General features: G+C 45.8%; 1 long non-coding RNA gene across 2 annotated transcripts in view; it reads right to left on the bottom strand.

Moving 5' to 3' along the window:
• Window positions 1-994: 994 nt before the first annotated feature.
• BAALC (BAALC binder of MAP3K1 and KLF4) overlaps window positions 995-14887 on the bottom strand; it is a 79463-nt gene continuing 65570 nt past the window's right edge. For both annotated transcript variants that reach the window (XR_007919127.2, XR_007919126.2), the window contains one exon: window positions 995-2321. This is a non-coding gene — a long non-coding RNA (BAALC binder of MAP3K1 and KLF4). The remainder of the gene's footprint in view (window positions 2322-14887) is intronic.

Below are 14887 nucleotides of genomic sequence, written 5' to 3'. Positions count from 1 at the left end.
CAACGGGATAGCAAGAATCAATGCCTGTCTCATATACACACGGAGAAGCTGCCAGATGAATTTCCAGTAACTTGATTTAGCTTCTGGTCACTGTCTCAGAGAGACCCAGATGGTTCTGGGGAGGGCCAGATCACATGTCCTTCATTCCCTTCTCCCCTAGAGGCGAAAAAGTGTTTCTGGATAAACAGAGCCACCTTCTCAAGCTGCTGAATTCCAAATAACCTGTAGCAGTGAACTGAGGCAAAAACAGAGTGGAAAGAGAAACTAGGCTTAGCCCATGGCTCACAGCACAGCGACTGGTGAAAGAACGCCTTACACAAAGCAAAACACACATGCCCTGGGAGAACAAGCCCTTGAACTTGCAGGATCATTGCCAACCTTTAGAGTTGGGGACTCCTGCTGAGTAATGCCACTAGGGACATATGAGTCACAGGTTTTGCTTTAAAATAATAAAAGTTAAAATTTTTTTTCAGAATGTGAAGTCCTTAAAAGCCCTTTTTCAAGGAATCAAAATGAGAGAGGTTTAGGAAAACTTGTAGTTTTGTGTATGGTAAAGGCTTGTACAATGATGATGAGAACACCCAGATCTGTCATTTAGGACACACATCAACCCTACTATAAAAGCAAGACTCCATTGCAGAGTAATTCACAACACACACTACACCTTAGTGTCGCTAAGTCAGTCCTACTTGTTAGGCCTACTGGTAGATTCTGGATATAAGGTCGCAAGAGGCCTGACCCCACATCTCTCAACATCTGCACAGTAACTGGCATAAAGTGGGCACTTAATGTTTAATGAATAAGTATAAAATCTATCAGCAGGAGGAAGAAAAGGAGGAAGGGAGGGAGGGAGGGAAACAAGAAAGGAAGACATTATCCTCTGGTGTCTGAGGAATACCAGAGTTAGTAGGTGCGCCACTGAGTAACTGAATTTTAACCTCGTAGGTCAGTTCTCGGGACTATGTTACATAAACACATACCATCAAGCTGCCTATTTCTGCTAAACATGGAGTTTATTGGTATAGTTTGGTACAACTTTAGTCCTACTTTTCCCAATCCCAGACTTGTTAGCAGTTCTTTAAAAATCATGCTACGTTATTTTGGAAGAAAATACTTCCAGCTGAACATGTTTAAGGAAATGCTAGAAAAACTTTTTCTATCAGAACATCATTTTACTGTGTCAACTACCTGATCTGTAACACAGTGCACATTAGTCTAATATCAATGTGAATACACATCCAGCAGGTGCTGTCTTTCTAAAGTAGTTCCTTTACAGATGCCAAAATGACCCAGTCCTGGGGCTGTGGACAGAGAAAGCTCCATGTGCTGCCACAGGTCCCTAGACTATCTCTCTCCTGTGAGCAGTGTCTAGTTTTCAATTAACCGTAGTGAGTGACTCAACTGGAGAGAGAAAACTACTAAGACAAGCAAAGGGAACCAGAAAGCTATGAAATACGCAGTGTCTGCCTGAGCCCTGAGTGGTGTCCCAGGCTGGATGCATGGCCACTTTATATGACATGACGCCACAGACTGATCCTGTGGTTTGGAGGCAGGGGAGGAGCAGGTGTGACAGCATCACACAGACTTCCCAAGGACACGCCATGGGCCTTGCCTGCTGGAGTTAGTGTGTGTGAAACAGGATCTGGTCTGATTGTGAGCTAAGGAAATGAGAATAACCGGGACTTTTCCTGTTTCCTGATTTCACATCGATCTGGGTTTACAGTTGGAGGAAAGCCAGCTTTTAGGCGAACACAGTACGCTTTGTGATGGTGATGTTTAAAAATAAAGAATGAAAGGGTAAGCTTGCCTGAAATTCACACTACTGTGCTCAGGAGAGCTTGGCACTGATGTGCAACTTTTTCACCCAGGAAATCTACTCTTATTTTCCTCTTTCACAAACTGACCTGTGGCTCCAGCTCACCACTGTACCCCCACTCCCTACTCCAGGAGATGCAAAGAGGCAAACTGAAGGGCACATTTGCAGGTTATTCACAAAGGTGAGGACTGTTAATGCATTCACGTGCTAAACAAGAGGCTCAGAGGACCCAACAGCTCAGGCAGGCATTTGCTGTGGGGTAAGACAGTCCCACAAGGCACTCAGCAGCGTTCATGGTCAGTAAGTGGTCCCCACTTTTTCAACTTTCACCGACAGGAATCAATATCATGAAGTCACCGAAGAAGTCCACCTGCCCTTGTGTTTGGACACTCGGCTAGTTGACGCAGTTCTTTGTGATTCTTTTACTTCTGTCCACCTGTCGGATGCTGTCTGTAACGTTGATGGTGACTTCTTTTGCAGACATTCTCTTAGCGTCTCGCTTAGCCTGTTAAAAAGTTTAAAACAGCAAATTGAGTTCATTGGAAACATCCAAGGCTCTTGCACTTGCATTTATCTCCTGAGCTTGTTACACACACAGGCAGCCGGAAGGGCGACCCACAGAATGCATGCATGGCAGCACAGCCAGAGGTGTCCTGCTGGATCTCCAGTCGCAACTAGCAGAGGCTGGCAGAAGACATGCTGGGTATTGAAGGTTGAATTAGCGAAGGTCTATCAAAGGGTAATGTGAAAACTTTCACAGTGGGCTTCAGTAGAGTGGGTAAGGGTTTGAGCTTTGGAGTTAGGGAGACGTTGGTTCAAAGACTGAGCATATGATTTCTCAATCAGCAAGTTTTTCCTAGCCTCTCTAACCTTTAGTTTTCTCACCTGTAAAGTGGGGAATACGATATCATCTACCTGATAAAGGTTGTTATAAGCATTAAATAAGGTAATGAATATAAGACACTTAGCATGATGTTTGTCACTAAATAAATATAAGATAAAACAATCTTTAAAAGCACACTGGGTAGAAGTTTGACACATTAGTTAAGACATTGCTTGGCAGGTGGCAGTGTCAGCCCCCCCGCCCCATCCTAATAGGGTTCGCTGTTCCTACTTCCCTGCCCGCCCCTCGGCAAAGTTTTAAAAGGACCTGTTCCTGAACACATGTGTCTCTCTCTCTTCCTCTCCGTCTCATGACCTGTGTCTGTCTCTGTCTCTGTCTCTCTTTCTCTTATGCTCTCCTTTTCCCTCTTTTCCTTCTTTGCTCCTTCCCTCCGGTCTGTTGAGTTTCCCCCAATAAACTCTTTCCCTTAAAAAAAAAAAAGACATTGCTTGGAATACCTGGTTCCCACATCAGAGTGCCTGGGTTTGAGTTCTGGCTCCTCTCTAGCTTCCTGCTAATGCTCACACTGGAAGGCAGCAGGCTTGGCTCAAGTACTCAGGCCTTTGACATGCACACAGGAGACCTGGCTTGAGTTACCAGCTTCCAGTTTTAGACTAGCCGAGCCCTGGGTGTTGTGGGCATTTGGATCCCCCCATCCCTTTTCTCTCTCTCTCTCTCTCTCTCTCTCTCTCTCTGTCTTTTCAATAAATAAAATAAATTAAAAGTTTAAGTACAAGTTCAAAGTAAAGATAGACCAATGACAAAAGTCCAGAATTAATATGAAGTTCCAAACTAAATGTAGGTGCTTCAGTAATATGTTCCCAGTGCCCTATCTCTTACTCCCAAAGAGAAAACAACTTCAACCTGTTGGGACTGGGGCTGTTGCAAGTTGTCTCCAGAAGCAGATGGGAACAGCTATGTGCCATCCATTTTTCACTCCAGGAAAGACCTGACACCCACTTACAGGGAATACAGTTTCCCGTAGCCCTTTCAGGGGTGGCCTCACCTGCAGAGAATCCCCTCTCTCAAGGCTGTGCCAGAGGAGGCCCAATATCGGGGTAAATGGAGGAGTATAAAGACCTGGCCATTTGGGCCCAAAGCAAGCCCTGCTCTAGTGAGCCATTTGGTTCCAAAGCTGTCCCTGGGGTGCAGTCAGCAGAGGCCATTTTCATCCCACATTGTGGATCGACTTCTCCCTCTGTCCGCCCCTGCCTCCTCCTCTTCCTTCCACGTGTGTGGACCTCAAGGGCTTCCTAATGAACATTCTGTGTAGTGACATCTCAAGATGTGCTTCCTGGAGAACATAGAGCCTGTGGGAGTCTGTCACAGGGTATGAGCATCTCATCGTGCTGGGTGTGAGTCCAGTGCTGACAGATGCATGCTTTTCATACAACATGGCCCTGAACACAAGCCAACTGTGTTATCTGTAATGCCTCCAAAGAAATGGTGGAGTCTTGCCCCACTGGTTACATTTATCAACAGGTGATATGTAGGTTTCTAACATTTCACTTCAGTGCTGAGTACTGTAGCCGCTGCTGGCAATGGCCATTCTCCACTTTGCCTTTACATGGCTATGCATCTGTACCCCAGCTGCTGGGAGTGTTGCCTGCTGACTATTTGCAGCAGCACCCTTCTGAGAATTGGCCTCATCTGATTGGAACCACTGCTAGAGAACGCTCATAGCCAATGCTTGCTTGTTGGAGATATAAAAGGTTGGCCCTTTTGCCTCATAGAGCTGAAATCTATGATGCCATTCTTGCTCCACAGCCCTCTGTGAGGTCACCTGTCTGGTGACCTTGGGTATTTCTTAGCTTGATCGTCTGCCTTGCCCTGGCTCCCCCACTACTGTGCAGGGGTCAATCCACTACTTGCACAAGAAACATCATCTCAGGCCCTGCTTCTAGGGAACCTGATGTAATATTTATGGTGGATTTGAGAGAAGTTTAAGGACAATGTCACTTCTATGTGATTAGCTGTATCCATTGATTTCATGACATTGGATTTCGTTGTTTCCTTTTATTTTCCCACTGCCCAGCACAGTTCTGAGAGATAGAAGGCCCTACATTTAACTTTGTTTGACTAAATGGATGAACAAGCACCCAGCGTTTGTCCACATACTCTTACTCTATGAACCAATAGTCAGTAGTGTTTAGGGTTTAGTTGTACAGTTGGGTTTTCAGAGCCTGAACCGGCACCAGAGCTAGCAGGAACTTGTGTGGGCTTATTTTATCCCCAAAGCGGAGAACTCAAAGTCACAAAACAACCTTCAAACTAGATAGCTGTAGGTATTCATCTGCAGCTCCTCCTGTAAAATCCTTTAAAGTGATTCTTCCCAGGACTACTTCCTTCATCTTCCCACTCCACACTGGGCTTCCTCCTGCCTGCTGATCTCACTCTCTCTCACACACACACACACACACACACACACAGCATTGTGAAGAAAAAGAAGGCAAAAAGAAATGTGTGGTGATGCCGAAGCCAATTCTGTCTGACCTCCCATTCAGGTATTGTTACACAAACTCTGTGGAAACTGGGACATGGAATAGAGACATAGAGGCAGTATTTGAAATGAGCCAAGTTGACGGCAGCATTCCTTTCAAACTGGTGGGAAGTGAGAGAGCTTTACAGAATGGAAATGTAAACTTTCTGAACTCCAAAAGTGTTTTCCTTTGGAAGAGATTATTGGCAAGATTTCACAAAAGGTTATTGAAGGCTATCCATGGAAAATGCTTTGCTCTCTATTCTTGCCTGCATTTCCATGCTTGAAAATCTAAGCAAAAGTTTAGTAGTTGGATATTTCTTAATTTCCAAACCTACATAAAGAGTCAAAGGCTATAAAAAAGTCATCCTTAGAACAGCCTCAAAATAAGGGATTGTAATTGTACTTACAGTGGGGCAATTTCTTTTTTATTTCATTTACTTATTTGAGGGAGAAAGAGAGAGAGAGGGAGAGTCGGGGTTCACTCCCCAAGTACTCAAAGCAGCTGAGGCTGGGCCCAGGTAAAGCCAGGAGATGAAAACTCAATCCATGTCCCTCATGTGGGTGTTAAGAACCCACCGACTCCTGGGATCTGCATTTCAGGAGTTAAGGCAAGAATTGAACCCAGGCACTCTGATATGGGATACAGGCATCCTAACCACTAGGCTAAATGCCTACTCCAAAGGGGGCAAGTCCTTCAATTTGTCTATCACAAGCCTGCAAAAAGGAAATGTTCAGAGCACAAACTCTGGGGCCAGAGAGACCTGGATGTATTACAAGGCTTTGCCACCATTGGCTATAATAACACTTACTGCTTCATCTCTCAGTTTCAATTCCCTTACTTGAAAAATGGGAGGCCAGCACCGCAGCTCACTTGGCTAATCCTCCGCCTGCGGCGCTGGCACCCCAGGTTCTAGTCTTGGTTGGGGTACCAGATTCTGTCCCAATTGCCCCTCTTCCAGTCCAGCTCTCTGCTGTGGCCCGGGAAGGCAGTGGAGGATGGCCCAAGTGCTTGGGCCCTGCACCCGCATGGAAGACCAGGAGGAAGTGCCTGGCTCCTGGCTTCAGATTGGTACAGCGCAGTGACCATAGTGGCTATTTGGGGGGTGAACTAATGGAAGGAAGACCTTTCTCTCTGTCTCTCTCTCTCACTGTCTAACTCTGCCTGTCAAAAAAAAAAAAAAAAAAAAGGGAAATAATGCTGCTTCCTAAGTTCTTTGAGAGAATTAAGTATATCGTTTAACATTAATAAGCTGGTTAACATCTCCCTGTTTACCACAGCCTAAGCCATTTTCAAACAAAAAGTCCCACACCCTGAAACCTCCTTGGTCCCCAACAAACCAGGGAGGTTACTCAGCCCTGTTACAGGCATTAACGCTAATTTCACTTGCAAAATGGTGGTAGCAGTCAAGCATTCCAAATCGGAAACCTCCTTTAACTGAAAGATTGCTACAACCTCTAAATAGCAGCAACACAACAGACCACAGAAACAGCAGAAATCTAAAGGGCACTCTAGACTCCTCTATGCCAGTAATGGGCACAAAAGCTTCCGAGCCATAAAGCATTTTAGTTCCAAATTCTTGCACGGTATCACGTTCAGCAAATTAAGCAAGGAGAATGACAACGCATTTTCTGGGAAGTGTTTTAGGCAGGAGAAACTGCCGAGTCTGAGACACGAGCTGTAAAGGGCCTGTCCTTCGCACAGCTGCGAGGACACGCAGGAGGCCCGTAGTGGCTGCAGGCTCATCCCCACTCGGAACGCTCCACACTTAAATGAGAGGACGAAAGAAGATAAGAAAGACAACTACAGTGCTAGGCATTTTCTCCAGAAGTAAGCTCCCTGAGAAGTCGAGTTGCTTTGCCCATCTCTGAGAAAGCAGCTCTTTAGACCCAAGGAGCAATGGCACCATTGTGTCCCTCCAAACCCTTTGTACCACCTAGATGTTTCCTCCCTTTGATAGGGTTTCAGCTAGCCAGAGCTTTTCCTCTAACATCACACCCTTGTTATTAATGACTGGAAAAGAAAACGTATCCCTATTGCATATCCCTATGGCTTAAAAACAAAAAACCCAACTGTGGTTCCCAGTGCCATGATGACAGAGGGCTCTCCAGCCCCTCCTCTTTGCAGATGTCTGCGGCTAGTTCAACCCCTCCTCCATTGCTGATATTCTCGTTTTGTGAGTTTTATCACCACTGACTCTTGTTAATGGGCCACCTCCTGTTTCTCACCTAGTTGTACAGCTGTTCTATTCTTCCCTTGCCTCATTTTAATTTCTGCAGGTTTAGTACCCTGTGAATCATAGATTTTAGTCTTCTTGATAGTGCCTCTTTAATTAAAAGTAATTTATTGGCTGCCATCTCTCAAGGATAACCAGATTGGCTGCGATAACTTCTTGGCAGTCTCCAACCAGATGGACTTGTTTCCCTTGGGGCTCAGAAGCCAAGGATCAAGTTCATTCCCTGCGGAGGTGGGGACAGCTTGGCTGCTCCCAGGAGACTTGGAATCAAGACTGCAGCTAAATTTGCTTACTTTCCCCCCAAATAGAAATAAGAAATGTTCTTGGCATTGCCTGAACTCTACAAATATACCTGTACTCAACAGGGTATTATACAAACCTTTTCACAGACAACAAAGGGAGGCAAGGATTACTAAGTTATGAATCTCAGATGCCAATTTTTCTGCACAGTTAGTATTTCAAAACTGTAAAAGCAACATACAATCATGATAAAAATAAATAAATAAACAAACCAGTGGAGATGGGCAAATTGAAAAGCATTGCTTGATTCCTTGCCCTGGCCTCTAGGACTTTCCCCAGAGATGCCCATGGCTAATAATTTCCTATACAGCACTGCAGGAACTTTAAGCACATACAAACTTGAGGTGCTGTTACTTACTGTTTTTCTCTCTCCCTGTACTGTTTCTTCTTTCTGGCCTTTAACCAAAGTTTAAATTATATATTTGGTTTCTTGTTTATTTTCTACTTTCTCCTCAAACTATAAACTTCAAAAAGATAGGAAAAGTCTGTTTTGTTCATAGCAGTATTCCCAGAATCTTAGGGCCTATCACATAATAGACACCCAGTTAGTACCTTCACAAAGGACACGTGTGAAGGTAAATCTTCATAAAGAAAGAAGGGGAGAGAAGATTCTTGGAAACAGAGTCTGTCTGTATTGCCCTGCCTACATGTTCTAGAACTTTCCTTTGGGATTTCAATTATGTGCATAATCAATTGTTCGTTGCACCACCCCTGAGAGACAGGTGGGAATGTTACTGTGTTCACTTTCCCATTGGGGCAGCTGAAGTCACTCAGGCTAATGCAATTTGCCCAAGGCCAATGTCAATATAGGTGCTGAGTCAGACTGAAGATGGTGGCCTCAAGTCTCACATCCAGTCTCTCACAACTCCATTCTCCATCATTATGTTTTAGGTAACAGGAAGGATGAACATAAGATCTGGAGGCACACAGACCTGGGTTTGAATTCCAGCACAGCCAGAGCACTACTTCCTTGGTCATGCTGGCCAAATGCCTACTTTCTGAGCCTCTACTTTCCCGGTTGAGGAAGGGTTCTACTTAACCTTTTAGAGTTGTGGGAGCTAAAAATGATGTCATAGATAGTGTGGCTGGCATGGAGTAGGTACTCTAAAATGTTAGCTTCTTCCTTCCCAAAAGATTAAAGACCATAGTTTTTGGGCCGGCGCTGCGGCACAGCTGGTTGAAGCCCTGGCCTGAAGCACCAGCATCCCATATGGGTGCCAGTTCTAGTCCTGGCCGCTCCACTTCTGATCCAGCTCTCTGCTGTGGCCTGGGAAAGCAGTAGAGGATGGCCCAAGTCCTAGGGCCCCCGCACCCACGTGGGAGACCCGGCAGAAGCTCCTGGCTCCTGGCTTTGGATCAGCACAGTTCTAGCTGTTGCAGCCAGTTGGGCAGTGAATCATCAGATGGAAGACCTCTCTCTCTCTCTCTCTCTCTCTTCCTTTCCTCTCTCTGTGTAACTCTGAATTTCGAATAAATAAATAAATCTTTTTTAAAAAAAAAGACCATAGTTTTGTCAGCTGCAACTCAAGACATCTGGCTTCTTTTTATTACTGTCCCATGGAAAGGAGATAGGCAATACCAAATGTCTAATGGTTCCCAAATTCATTTATTTGCTGCTGCTTCATGAATTTTTGCAGCATTAACGCAAGATCAGTGAGGGAACTTTTGATCTCAGCAGCTCCACCAAGGGCCAGCTGGAGTCTCAGAAGGCAGGGATCAGATCATCCTTCAGGCAGAACTATCATGAATTCCCCAAGCCTGGAGTGAATCCTGTGCAGACCACAGCCTGTGCCCAGCTCTCGCTTAGACAAACTCAGCCTAGGGGTTTTCAGCAAGTGCCAAAGGGAGTTGTTGCTTTTCAACTTGAACCTCAGATAGAGAAGATCAAACACAGGGAAGGCAGTAGAACCTGCTTTAGGAGAGCAGCTAGACTCCTACAGAGTAGTCATCAGTGACAGTGAGGCTGGAGTTGGGATGGGTGGGGTGGAACCCATGGGAAACCTTCCTAATCTGAGTGAATTACGAGGCTGTCTCATTCAATCAGCACGTAGTTACTGAGTACCTACTTGGTGCAAAACCCCGATGTAGGCTTGGGGGGCAAGGGAAGAAAGTGAAGAAATATTTTTAAGATCTCTGTCCCAAAAGCCTTAGGATTGACCTGGTTTTATTGTAGACTGTTGGATAAACAGTGAGTCTTGCAAATCTCTACACAAGGCGGCCACTGATGCATATAGGTACACATCCCCATAGTGTTAATCCCTTCTGTTTTCTCAGACGTGAGCTACTGAGTGCCCCGAAGTGCCCTACACCCTCCTCTCTCCTTGGTGTTCTGAAATGGTTACTTCGGTCCTCTCCATCCTTTTATTGTCTTATTTTAATTTTTCCGGCAGAGACTTCACATTTACTTTCCAAAATTTTCCCTGATATGTCTCCCATTCCTGTTGTTCAGGAGAAATTCTGGGGAGTCTTCCCTTCTGATAGATTCTCTATGGGGTTTCACTGTTTCTTCTTAGACGGGGCCAAGCCTTGCAGAGGATTACTGGCCAGGCACTGGGGGTGGGGAGAGAGAGGCTCCTTAGCTGCAAAGCAGTCCGGGCATCCGCGAACTCCTTCGGCATGGGCTGGTTGCTTAGCCAAGGACAATGAAACCACTGGAAAACAGGCAGCTTCTAAGACATGAGGGCTCACTGGGAGGCCAGCTGCATACTCAGAGCCTTGTCTACACAGAGCTCTATCCACACACACACACTTCTGCAGCTGAACGCTTCAGGAAATGGTTTGAGGGCGAGGGGTGGAGGGTAACTAAGATGGTACATGAGGCTACACAGTAAATATCTGGGGGCAGCCCAGAGCTCCTGAACACGGGAAGACAAGCGGCTGCAAAGCAGTGTCTCTCGTGCGGTTTGTGGGAGCTGGAGATGCAGCAAGGATGTGTCTGACACTGCAGGCTCAAAAAGGTGCCAATGACCGAGGAAATCACAGTGCCACAGGGAAAGCCGACCGAGACTGTTCTGAATTGAAAACTCATTTTGCCAGTTAGCACCTATTAACACAAGGCTGAAGGCAGGGGCCTGGAGGAACTGGGAAAAAGGAGATGGGGTTAGTTTGAGCTGGGGAAGAAGGACTCAGAACGCGAGATGCAATTGCTCACGGTCCTTAGCCACGTTGAGTCGCCCCTGCCACCTTTCAGAAAAAGACGTGGACTGCGGTGTGGCATCTGTGTTACACGGAGCAGTTGTTCCCCTGTGCACGGATCTTCCACCTCCCTCAGAGCAGCATTCTGAGTCTACACTTGCTCTGTTTATTTGTTCCATACTATCTGACTCCACTCCCTCACCCCATTAAAACTGGCTGTTGTCACTCACTCCTGGACTGTTGGCAGCAGCACAGTGCCTGGCGCTCAGACAGCCCTCGATGAACACTGGATGAATGAATCTTAAGAGTGGTTACAGGAATGGAGCAGGACTTTTTCCAGGTCTAACAAGGACTGCCTTAACACACAAACGTGTTTTGTAAATCTGAATGGGAAAACGGAGGTAGCCTTGTAGATGAGGATGAAAAGGACCTTCTGGAGAAGGAAAGGTTTTTTTAAATATTTTATTTACTTATTTGAAAGATAAAGTTATAGACAGTGAGAGAGAGACAGAGAGAAGTCTTCCATCCACTGGTTCACTCCCCAAATGGCTGCAACAGTTGGAGCTGAGCCAGTTCAAAGCCAGGAGCCAGGAGTTTCTTCTGGGTCTCCTACGTGGGCACAGGGGCCCAAGTATCTGGGCCATTTTCTACTGCTTTCCCAAGCCATAGCAGAGAGTTGGATTAGAAGAGGAGCTGTTGGGATTTGAACCAGTGCCCATTTGAGAGGCCAGCACCACAGGCAGAGGATTAACCTACTGAGCCACAGTGCCAGCCCCAGGAAAGGGGTTTAAAAACAACCACAACAAAGAACCATCACCTGGCAGCCTGGTGATGCGCAAGAGGAATGCTGTGAAATGTGAATACATGGGGTTATGCCCTGATAACCCACTGTAAACTGAAAACACTGCAAGTCAAAACTGCACTTAATGCATCAGACCTATGAACACCCGAGATTCCCCCTCTGATCCTGGGGCTGCCTGGGAGCTGTTGCCACTGCCCAAAGTCACAAGAGAGGAGCCTACCACGTATCACTAGCCTGAGCAAAGACCAAAGTCCAAAATTGGAAGTTGTTTCTATTGAATGTATATTGTTTTCACACCATCAAGTCAAAAATTAAGTTAAATAATTATAATTTGGGGGACCACCAACAGGTCATCTTGGGGGTACAAAAGAAGACTAAAAGGGGCAAGTGGATACTGATTTGAGCCAGATGCTGAAAATGCATGACACTTTGGCCCAGAGCATAAGAGACAAGCTAGGAATAGACAGTATATCAAAGGCCAGGGAGGGAACGGAAAGAAAAGTAATTCCTTGGGGCAGATTCTAGGCAGCTGAGGCCTGCTGAGTGTTGGCATCAGATAGTTCTGCCCGGGGAAGCTTCAATCAGAGGTAAACACCCTTGTAATTGGACACCTTTGACAGAGAAATCTGTGCCCTGGCCTTTGAGGGCCTCAGAAGTCTGGTGGCTGGTGAGGGCTTGGGACGTGAAGACCACCGATGGACTTGAGCAACTGTCTGAACACTTAAAACTAATGCTGTCAGTTCCTGGATCTTATTTTGGATATCATTGCAACACAGCCATTGTTCATTGAATTAAGGCAACAAAAGCTGCCTGGACTTCACTGACATGCGCCATCTACCCCAGCGCAGTGTGGGTCAGGGATGTGTGGTCATCACTCCCCGGCCACAGTTCCCACTGTTGCTGGAGCCCTGTGCAGAGCTGGCACTGCCTGGCTCCATCTGAACCATCACACAGGCATCCAGACATACAAGGAGCTTCAAAAAGCTTGGAATTAAGAAAAGATATGTTTCTTTTGGTGCAGAAATATTTTGAGGGACAGATGTTGTGGTATAACAGGTTGAGCCACTGCTTGGGACACAAGCTGGAGTGCCAATTCAGGTTCCAGCTACTCTGTACTTCTGATCTACTTCCTGTTAATGTGCTTGGGGGGCCATAGATGATGGCCTAAGTACTTGGGTCCCTACCACCCACCAGAGAGGCCCAGAAGGAGTTCCTGGCTCCTGGCTTTGGCCTGGTCCAACCTTGGCTGTTGTGGTCATTTGGAGAGTGAACCAGCAGATGGAAGATCTCTCTCTGTCACCCTGCCATTGAAGTAAATAAATCTTAAAACAGTTTTTGAAATCCATGATAGGACCAGCGCTGTGACATAGGGTAAAGCCACCGCCTGCAGTGCCAGTATCCCATATGGGTGCTGATTCGAGACCTAGCTGCTCCACTTCTGATCCAGCTCTCTGCTATGGCCTGGGAAAGCAGTGGAAGATGGCCCAAGTCCTTGGGCCCCTGTACCTTCATGGGAGACTCAAAGGAGGCTCCTGGCTCCTGGCTTCAGATTGGCACAGCTCCGACCGTTGTGGCCAATTGGGGAGTGCACCAGCAGATGGAAGACCTTTCTCTCTCTCTGCCTCTCCTTTTCTCTCTGTGTAATTCTTTCAAATAAATAAATAAATATTAAAAAAAAAAAGAAAGCCATGCAAAGTTTTTTCATAATATGTATTTCCATGAACTTTTGGAAGACCCTTTATATGCATGGATTTAAAAATTTTGTACCAAAAAAATTTGTACCAAAATAAACTTATTTTAATACTATTTTCCATGAACTTTCCAAAGTAGCCTTGCATGTGTATGTGATGTATGGTGTGTGTGGAGGAGTGCTTTCCTTAGCTCTATCTGAGTCTCAATTCTTAAATATAAACTGGAGACAACAATACCAATATTTTAGTTATTGTGAGAACTAAGTGAGATAATATAACACAGTGCTTAGCATCTTATGTTATATCTAAAAAACACACAAATAGATAGTTAATATGACAAGCCTAAGGAAGATAGACTAAGCAAAATTTATTGTTTTTTTTTTTTTTTAATATTTGTTGAATGAAGAATTACAGAGACTGACAGAGATCTTCCATCCCCTGGTTCCTCCTCAAAAGCCCACAGCAATCAAAGTTGGGCTGGGCTAAAGCCAAAAGCTTAAAACTCAATCCAGCTCTCCCACATCAGTGGTAGGATCCCAAGTACCTGGGCCATCACCTGCTGCCTCCCAAGGTATGCCTCAACAGGAAGCTGGGATCAAAAGTAGAGTCAGGACTCAAGCACGAGCACTCTGATATGGCATGTGGGCATCCCAAATGGAATCTTCACCACTGTGCCAAATACCCAGCCCCGATTTTTACATTCTTATATTCCATAACCACAGAACACATCCTCTGTTGATTAGAGCATGAAGTGGTATAGTCACTTTGGAAAACTCTGTCAGTATCTTTCAAAGTCAAATATATCCCTATCCTAAGATCTAGCAATTCTTTTTTATTTTTTTAAAGATTTTATTTATTTATTTGACAGACAGAGTAATACAGAGAGGGGAGAGGCAGAGAGAGAGAAGTCTTCCATCTGCTGGTTCACTCCCCAATTGGCCGCAACAGCCGGAGCTGTGCCGATCTGAAGCCAGGCGCCAGGAGCTTCTTTCAGGGCTCCCATGTGGGTGCAGGGGCCCAAGGACTTGGGCTATCTTCTACTGCTTTCCCAGGTCATAGCAGAGAGCTGGATGAGCAAAAGAGCAACTGGGACTAAAACCGGTTCCCATATGGGATGCCAGCGCTTCAGGCCAGGGCGTTAACCCACTGAGCCACAGTGCCAGCCCCTAGATCTAGCAATTCTACTCCTAGTTATATGCCCAAAAGAAGTGATGTCCACCAAAGAGCGTGATAAGAATGTTAATTGCTCTATTGTACACAATAGCCCCAAATAGGGAATGACTCAAAATGTTCATCAAGTAGAATGGGAAATTGCTGTGTATACAGATAATGAAATATATATGATAATGAAAATGAAGAAATTATTTCAGCTCACAATAACATAGATGATGGCCGGCGCCGCGGCTCACTAGGCTAATCCTCCACCTTGCGGCGCTGGCACACCGGGTTCTAGTCCCGGTCGGGGAGCCGGATTCTGTCCCGGTTGTCCCTCTTCCAGGCCAGCTCTCTGCTGTGGCCAGGGAGTGCAGTGGAGGATGGCCCAA

The sequence above is a fragment of the Oryctolagus cuniculus genome, chromosome 6, assembly GCF_964237555.1.
Source record: "Oryctolagus cuniculus chromosome 6, mOryCun1.1, whole genome shotgun sequence".
In the NCBI taxonomy this organism is placed as follows: Eukaryota; Metazoa; Chordata; class Mammalia; order Lagomorpha; family Leporidae; genus Oryctolagus; species Oryctolagus cuniculus.
This window is presented reverse-complemented; position numbering and strand designations above follow the sequence as displayed.